This window comes from Podarcis raffonei, chromosome 5, assembly GCF_027172205.1.
Source record: "Podarcis raffonei isolate rPodRaf1 chromosome 5, rPodRaf1.pri, whole genome shotgun sequence".
NCBI lineage: Eukaryota > Metazoa > Chordata > Lepidosauria > Squamata > Lacertidae > Podarcis > Podarcis raffonei.
In genome coordinates, this window is record NC_070606.1 from 69,420,189 (window position 1) to 69,429,735 (window position 9,547).

At 39.0% G+C, this 9,547-nt stretch overlaps 1 long non-coding RNA gene across 1 annotated transcript; it reads right to left on the reverse strand.

Moving 5' to 3' along the window:
• Positions 1-1,827: 1,827 nt before the first annotated feature.
• On the reverse strand, positions 1,828-8,890 carry LOC128413444 (uncharacterized). Its single transcript, XR_008330346.1, has 6 exons — positions 8,475-8,890; positions 6,645-6,748; positions 5,735-5,813; positions 3,807-3,953; positions 2,378-2,507; positions 1,828-1,961 (listed from the first exon to the last, which is right to left on the reverse strand). It is a non-coding gene; the product is annotated as an uncharacterized LOC128413444 (long non-coding RNA).
• Positions 8,891-9,547: the final 657 nt, after the last annotated feature.

Sequence of the window (9,547 nt, forward strand, 5' to 3'; positions counted from 1 at the left end):
AAGAAGATCAGGCAGACTGGACTGGCTGCAATCCTTGGATTTGTCCTCCAGCCCTCCCTGCTCCCCAAGGAAGACCTTGACACTCAATTGACAGTCCTCCACCATGCCCCAACTTTTCTTCCCTGCTACTTACATCTCATGTCTCCTGCCAGCCCTGAGCATGTGGCCTTGACAGACTTATCTATTGGATAGGTGGGCATCAAGAAGAACCTACTGTGCAGTTTGGCTATAGTGGCTTCTTCCTATCCTGAGGTGTCACTTTAACCTCACTCAAACCAAGGACTTGCTAGTTAGGAGTTTAACAAGGTGCTCCAGTTGTGCTCTGATTGCAAAAGCCACTGTGATGGAGGAATAGAGTCCTATGAACCCACAAAGTCCCACTGAAATCACCAACTCCAGAGTTGCAATTCAGATGTTTGTTTGTTGTTGTTGTTTTCTTCTCTTCACTCAGTTGTGTAGTTGTTCATTTCCCACAAGGAAATGAATGTGCACAGAAGTTACTGGAGTTAAATGGATATATTTTCTGGGCATTTTTACAGGGACTGAATTTAAATAAGAGAAGCTGTTATGCAAGGTTTTTCATCTGGTACTAATAACTTATTATAAAGCCCTTGGGGATTATCTTCTAAAGGTCTTTATTACCTTACCTGACGCGCAGTAAAAATGGTGAAAAATGAGAAATGGCGAGCTATTTCCTACTGCTAACCTTTATCATGGTATTTGCAAATGTTTTGCAAGTATCTCCTGATATAACTACCACTGAGGAATATTTTACAATGTGGAGAACTTGAGATATAGAGAATCAATGCACATTGACAAGCCATTTAAAAAATAAAAACAATCTTAATTATGTGATTGAGCACAAGATTGCCTTGAGGTTCTGTTTGTGTGGACTTTTGTCAAAGTACAGGAGTTTATGTACTCATCAATAAAACTCACAAAAATAATCTTCATCCGTCGATAAGTATGATCCCTCCAAGACTGCCAGACAAAACAATAGCTTTCCAATGCACACATATTTACCACTACTGGGGGTTAGAAAGGGAGATCTGCTTAAACAGATGAAAGTGAAAGCTGAAGCTAATTGTGCGTGCTCCAGCTCTGAAATCAACCTCTGAAATTATCTTCTTAGCTGATAATTATGTGTGCATGTCCAGTGAGAGAGAGAGAGAGTTAGTTCTGTGGTAGTTATCTATGCCTACATTCTACTGGAAAATTCTTTGATATTTGCAGGTGTTCATGTACTTTTAAATTATATTCCTGCAATATGTAGGCTAACAGCAGGACAACAAAAGTGTGGTTGCAAAGAGGCTTATACTTCAATACTGGATGAACACCAACAGTCTATTATGCAATGGTCTGAGGACCTCACTGCCTTTGCTACATTTAAACATATTTTCTATAAACACTAATCTTGTGTGAATACCTGTTTGGAGGGCTTACCTCGACTTACATGTTTAATTTTAGGTGGCACTACTGATGGTTTCGAGGGACGCGGGTGGCGCTGTGGGTTAAAGCCTCAACGCCTAGGACTTGCCGATCGAAAGGTCGGCGGTTCGAATCCCCACAGCGGGGTGCGCTCCCATCGTTCGGTCCCAGCGCCTGCCAACCTAGCAATTCGAAAGCACCCTAGGGTGCAAGTAGATAAATAGGGACCGCTTACTGGCGGGAAGGTAAACGGCGTTCCGTGTGCTGCGCTGGCTCGCCAGATGCAGCTTGTCACGCTGGCCACGTGACCCAGAAGTGTCTGCAGACAGCGCCTATAGAGTGAGATGAGCGCACAACCCTAGAGTCTGGCAGGGGTACCTTTACCTTTACCTTTACTGATGGTTACTGTATTCTCATATGAGCTGGCAGGATTTTTTTGGTCATTGTGTTGGTTTCCCTTTCCCTTTTCTTTTCTTTTCTTTTTTCTTCTACTGTTATTATTACTCTTGTCTGTATATATGTTTGTTGTGGTCCTAAAAATAAATTTTTAAAATGGCATATCAGAATCTGATCTCTTCCATGAGCACCATTATTCAAATGCCTAATTTCTTGGTACAGTAGCTGTATCAAAACACACTTCAAGAAGAGAAAATGGAAAGTGAAGAAAGATAATAGACACTATTAACATCACTCATTGACAAAGAAGATCCATCATCAAGCTAAATTCTAAAATGGAATACGATATATTCTTGTTGAATAAAAAGACATATAAATATTCACTTGAACTCGGATCATAAATGACTTAAACTGCTGCATATTATGCAATTTATTCAAAGCTGACTGCATTATGAATTTTTGGAATACAATTTCAATCTCAACCTAAAACCAAACAGAGGAGTAAAATAGAAAGGATAGAAGAAAGTGTGTTATCGTCATAATTCAAACTAACCAACAGTGTAGTGTTCTTTTGAATATTTTTAATCAGTTTACTTTCCTGGGAAACCAGGGCTGAGTTCTCAGCTGAGCGAAGCACCTCCCACTCTGGCATTAGATAAGTTTTACCATCTTAAGTTGTGTACCTGGTAGGAAATGAAAGAAAGACTATAAAATGCTGTGCATGTCATTCATTTAAAAGAGTTCTGTCCTACTCTTCACCATAAAGTAGCTTCACTCAAGTAATTACAGTACGCTGAAATGCAAATAACATATACGATTAAAATGTAAAAGAAATCAGAATCAGAAAAAATATAACAGTGCACAATGAATAACAGCACATAGCTTCTGTGCCTGAAAACCACAGAAATCTGTTGTACTTTCCCACATTCCCATGTGGCAGTTTTGTGCTGTGAACTTCGCACTGAAAAGGATAAATCCAGGTTTGCCACATATAACTTTTTTCAATTGAACCTAAGCTGATGTTACAACATGACTAGAATACACTTTTTGTTCCTTTATGGGTAAAAATCAATATCATTTTTAATGCAAACCCTAAGAACCTATGAGTTGGGAAAGCAGAAAATAGTTTTTTTGTTTTGTTTTGTTTTACAGGATTACTTTGAAAACTCACCTCCACTTTGGGAAGTTCAGCTTTACCTTATTCCCTATTCCTTTTATCTCCTTCCCTAATTTAAAGAAAAAAGAAAAGAAAACCGAAACCCATCACTCAGGAGTTGACTGCAGGAAGAGATAACCTTCCACACCTGCTTAAAGGTGGTGCATTGACTATTTGCTCAACTGATTAAAGGATGAATAAACAATAGTATCTGTTAACAAGCACTGATAGCTCTTCAACCTGACCTTGTGAAAATGTCCTCTCATGGGCTAAGGATGACTTTAATGGGAGCTTCCTTAAGTGGATGAAATTGTTGCTAGAGTGAAAGTCTTTAAATAGTATAATTGGAATGGATTCTCTTAAATGAAAATAATATTTTGCTTTCCAAAAGATGTGCTCTTGATGTTTGTTGTGTTCATTCTGGGCTCTTATTCAACTGTTTAGTCACAACAATGGTGCTCAGGTAATTTAGGAGTTTGATTAAAGCATCCAAAAGGAAGGAAATAAAGGCTCCTTGCTAAACCTATTTGTTTTCTTTACCCTGAAAACAAGGGAGGAAATTCTTCAAAATGTGCTTAAGAACTATTCTTTATTGCTAACATCAGGATCCATACTATAAGCCCTAAGCCATAAAGCTAATCTTTTCACAAAGTGTATTTAATGTGATTTTTACAGCCTGATTACATTATTTTGTAAATAGAGGAACAGGATATTAGAGATGTACACGAACAATTTTTTTCTTTTGGTTTTCAATTTGTTTTCATTACTAGACCCCTCATTCATTTGACTAATCCTTCACAGAAATCATATTCCTTTTATTACTCACATTTGTGGTTTTTGTTGGTGTTTTTTCTTACTCCTTGTACTGATTTTGTTGTTAACTGCAGAGCTACTTCTTCTCCTGGCAAATTTTTTTATTAAAAAACTTGCCCTTCATCACTACATGATATCAGAGTGGGACAGAATAATGGAACTGAAAACAAAAGAAAATAAAGAGGCCAATACAATCATCAATAAAAAGAGCAGATTAAAAACACAGCCATCAATTGCAGCCTAAATATCCAAACCGCAGCCCAAACAAATCCAAAAGATTTTAGCTACTCACAGTGCCCTGGAATGATGCAAAGTCTGGGGCACTGTGGATAATAAAATGGCAGCCAACAGGAGAAACCCATTGAGAAAGTCAGGATAAAAACAACTAAAGATGGATTGGAATTGAAGGTATTTGAAATCTAGATATGGATTGGACAAGCTTTTTCTGGTGAAGGCTGCATTCTGGAAGTAAGGGTAAGGAGAAATCAGTCAGGGGTTGCCTACCAGCAGTAGATGGGGCTGTAGTCAAAAGAACCCAGAGCAGAAAGTGGGTTGGGTGGATCCAATGGTTCTGCCATGCCTTTCCTCCTTGTCTCTCTTTATGCTACTCTGTTTTTCCCTGTTCATGCCATCCTTTCCATCTCTCTACTATTTCTTTTTCTTCTTTTGCCTCTTTGCCACCTACATGAAATTAAACAAAGGGCCACATGTGGCCTTGCCCAACATAAAAATCAACTTGGAAGAAAGAAACAACGAGGCATTAGCTCTCTGTTTATCTATTTGTCCTATTAACAGGAACCATTCTGGTCACTCAAGCAAATAGTTGATTTCTTAACAGATAATTAAATACCTCCTGAACAGGATAAACGTGTGGTCAAGAGAGAGCTATTAAAAAGGAGATTAGAGGCCATGAAACAAAATAAAATGGAAACTCCACTTTTATGAATTGTCATTAGTTTGACATAGAAAGATGCTAGTAATTGTTCTTGACATTATGGTCCTCTGAGTCAGGAAAGCACCACAGTTATTGCTGTGAAGCAAGCTGATGGAACATTCTATTGTTTCACAGGGACTGCATGTTTATACTTTAGATGGGCACAAGGCCTGTGGAGGAATTTTCCTGCAGTACTCCCAGGGTGACTGCTATTCCTTTAGCTTGAGAACAGCTGCTATATTTTACAAGACTGCTAATTTGACCTTATGGAGAGTTTGCAGGGTTTCTTTGTTAGCAGAAACGCTTATTACTTGTAGGACACAAATACTCTCATTAGAAGTATCCTGTGATCCTTGCTGGGCTCTTTACAAAAAGGCCTTTTGCTGTAGGAACTGAAGGAAGCTCTGTGGGCCAAATGAGATTGTGAATGTGATGAACAGGGCAGGGGCGGGGGCTGTCTGAAACCCTGAAGACCTGCTTCCAGTCAGAATACACAATACTGAGCTAGGTGACTAGGTGAGCTAGTCTGACTTGGCATAATTATTATAATTTATTTATTATTATATGCTGCCAAAGTGGCTTAAAAGAAACATTAAACTACTTCAGAACATAAACATTATCAACATCTAAAATGCCATTGGAGTCATTCCTAGGCAGCTGGTGGTGGAATTGGCCAGCGGGAGATGGAAGTACAGTTGGAGGTCATCTACTTCCCTTCCTCTGATGAATGCTCAGTGGTAGTTCACCTATATATATCCAGTCTTGTCTTGTCCTAACACACACAGTTTATCTGTCTGTCTACCATTATTTCTTTCTGCTGTAGACTTGGATAAATTCTCAGTCAGAAAAGAATGACACGTGGGTATTCATTGCACTCTCTCCAGAGACACCAGGGAACGTGGCATGGATAAAAGGTTTTATAAAACATATTGGGGAGTAACATGCTTTCCATTTTGCCTCCTCAAGTGGGAAAAAGAAATTTATATCTGGTGAGAAGCCACTCAGACCTGTCCCTGTTTTCCTGTTGTAGAAAGAGCAATGTCAGTCTTGCAGATCTCCGTTCAAAGGATTCACTCAGTTCACTTGCTGTGAATGTATAAGGAAAATACAGACACAGAAATTTGTATTTTAGACGGATACCATTATAACTGAGGAGCAGGAACAAGAAAACTAAATCAAGTGAAGTCTGAATCAAAGGCACTTCATTAGCTCTCTTCAACATGGACAGATCCATAGGAAATCCTTTAGGGACAGACCAGATAAAAATGATACCTGCCTGCCACGGACAGTATTGTATTTCTGCAAAACCATGGTCTTTCAGGGATAGGTAAGTGTGAAGGGAAAATATATTCTCTATTAAAGATTCCCGCAGTCCTGGTAGTCTATCCTCCATCGCTACCTCTAGAGTGCAGTTACTCTTGTGAGCTGCCAAGTACTGTTGGTATCTGGCATTTTCCAATCTTGTAAGGACATGTTTCACACACACATGTATAATTTTCCCTGTGTATATTTTAATAGCATGATGATGAACATTTAAACAACACAATGATAAGGGGGGAAAACACTATTTGGGGGATCTATGGGACAGTCCCCATAGCCACCGAGTTGCTGTTGCCTAAATGTACATGTTCTCTATTTGCAGGCATACATACAGTAGTACATCCTCATTTGGATGTTTCTGAGTGGCCCCTGTACATACTTTCCCAGCATGTACTTGTAGCACATGCCAAATAAAAACATGCAAGGAGGGATATGCTCTTTAAAGTAAACCTTGCAGTTTCTGGGAAGTGGTGTGACATCTACCAAAACTATTCTGGAGCAGCACAAAGAATGATCCCGCAAGGAGTTTTTCAAGGACATTTCACTTGCTGCTTTTTAAGAAAAAGAATGAAAATCCCAGCTACTATTAAAGATCACCTGTTTGTGGGAGGTTTCTGAGAGACCACAAGTGGAGAAATTGATTTGGGAGTCCTAGAAAATCATTTTAGTGTCTCCCCGAGTGCACCAAAGCTGTCGTCTCTCTGAGAAGAAAATATGAACAAAGATTATATACATAGAGATGGAGTAGGTGGAGAAGGCTTAATCAAATCATGAGAACACTTTTCTTGAAAGAATGGCAGAAGTATAAATTTAATGGTGTGGGAAGATTGTTCACCCTAGTAAGAGGTGTCTCCCGCAAGCAATAATGCTGGATTTAAGATTCCTTAGTATTCTACTGAACTACTTGCTACCTTTATTCTGTAATGAGGTTCCTGGGGCATTACCATACATAATGTATCAGTGATCTGTGCTCATCCTTCCATTTAGCAGAAGGTATTTTAAAAGCTCATTGCAGGTTGTCTTGTAGCAGTTTAGAGAGCCAGACTTTTTAGAATGTGGGCTGCCCAATTGCCGTCATATAAACTGTGCATGTGTTTGCTGTGTATGAAAATGGGTGTTGCAGTTTGAGGGACTGGTTTGAGAAATCATCATTGAACCGTAAAACAAAACAAGGAGAGGGGAAATTTGGCTGGGGTTTTCAGCAGGATATGAACAGTTTTCATGGCTCTATTTTTTTTTATTGAGGGTAGTTAAAATTTGGCACCTATGTCACTGAAGCTAAGATTCATAGGAATGTCATCAAAGGTATTCTCACTTTTCCTTAGCACAGAGCTTCTAGCCATCTGTGACATCAAAGTCCATAAACCAATGGTAGCCAGAGAAGGTGGAAACTCCTAGAAACAGAAACCTAGTTTCCTGTGACTTCAGGATATATCAGCCAGAGACATTAAGAGATGTGGGGCTGGTGCTTCTGCCACATACCCATGTTTCAGGAATGGACCACAATATGAACTTTTTATATCACCCCATGAACTGGATCGTGGTACTAATCAACTGTTGGGTTGATGACTTGATCTTTGCCCTATGCCAAGTTCTTATTTGTGGCCATTTTAAACTCTTTGACTTTGGTCTACATCTAATTCTTGCTCCCTTGCCCCCACCTACAGTTTCTCTTCATTTTTTTCTCTCTGCTGCTGTTCTCTGTGTTTCTCTGTAACTTCCTCAATTCTGCCCTTGGTTAATTTGCTCCATTGGATTCTTGAGCGGGCTGTCTTTCTGCACTTCAGTCTTGCCACTCCTGTGTTCATTGACAGGTACAGAGCACACAGATGGGATGGGATTTTCAGCAGGGTGAGGAGAAGGAGGAATGGTGCTTCTTGAAAAATCCCCATAAATAGCAGGGCTGCTTGGGCTTCCTCTAATGTAGATGAGATAGCAATACAGCTTGAATGAGTTACTTCTGTAAATGAAGAATAAAATAATGGAGAGCACACTTTAGGTGCATTTGATGTTGAATTAACAAATGTCAGGTGATGTAAAATGATTGATAGGTGGCTGACCCAGCTGGTATGTGGTAAATTCTGGGGAGAGATCATACCTGAGAATATCACATATCAACATCTTCATAACAATCAAGGTAGATGATTGCTAAGATGGCTCAGTTGGTAGGGCATGAGACTGTTAATATCAGGGTTGTGGGTTTGAGCCTCATGTTGGGCAAAAGTTTCCTGCACTGCAACGGGTTGGACTTAGATGACTCTCATGTTCCCTTTCCAGCATTACAATTCTAGGATTCTAATATGCTTTTTCTTTTATGTTCTATGGTTTTATATTAGAACTCACAAAAACTGGAATTCTAATATCTGCAAAAAGTTTGAAACATAGTCTTAGCTAAGCAGTCATGCAGACACATTATGCAAATCAGACCTTTTGAACTTGCTGGGAGACTGAAGAGGAGTGCTTCACTCTGCGACATTTTGTTGCACATCCACTTGTAGCTCTATCATGGAATTATGGGGAGAATATCTGTTTTGCTGTTGATACTGTAATATTGAAAAAATAATCTTAACACATTTTGTGAACTTGCGCATTAGGTTAGCTGAAGAGCAGGGTACCGCTGAAAGCTTACAATTTCAATTACAGAAATGTTTATTGCTTGAATAGAGCCAGGCAGGAATATATAATTCGAGCAACCGCCTGTGGAATGTGACCTTACAAAACACAATCTTTCTTTCCTCCTGGTTGTTGTGTTTTTTTTAATGAAGAAAAAGCATGCATGGTAAAATGACAGAGACCATATGTCATGGTTTCAGTAAGATAATGTATTTTCTTTGTTAGCCACGATTATGGATCCTTTAGCCAATGAGAAATCCTTTTTTTCTAATTAGGCCTTGGTAATTGGTCATAAGACATGAATATTCACACCTGAGAGGTTAGATATTGCTGTATGTTAATGTTAGTCCATTTCAGCTGGCATTTGGCTCTTTTTGAAGAACGAACAAAGAGACACAGAAATTTCCTGTTAAGTCCTAGAAGAGCTGAAAACTGACAATAGAGGTTGAGCAGTCAGTGGATTGCAGCAGGCATAAAAGGCCAGGAGAGATTATTTCCTTTTTTTCTTAAGAGTCCAAAAGGGTGAACATATAAAAGATGTGGGGTCAAGAGCTGTCCATCAAGTTCATATACTAACCAAGAGGAAGAGCTTCCAGGGATTTATTCTTTAACTTTTTGAAATATCAGCTGTACAGTGAAATACTAAGGATGTTTATTCAGAAGGAAGTTGTGTTTAATTTAACAGGACTTTCTTTCTAATAAGTTGTCATGGATATGAGAGAAAAATATATTCACTTTTATCCCAGAGGTCTTTGCACTCTTACTAAAGCATTCTTTTTGTAGCAGCTTGCATGTACTTGACACTTGTAAGGCTCTTGCTAAGTGAACAGCCTGACTAATCATCTTAACTTATCATTAATGCCTGTCGCTCATAATATAATACACTA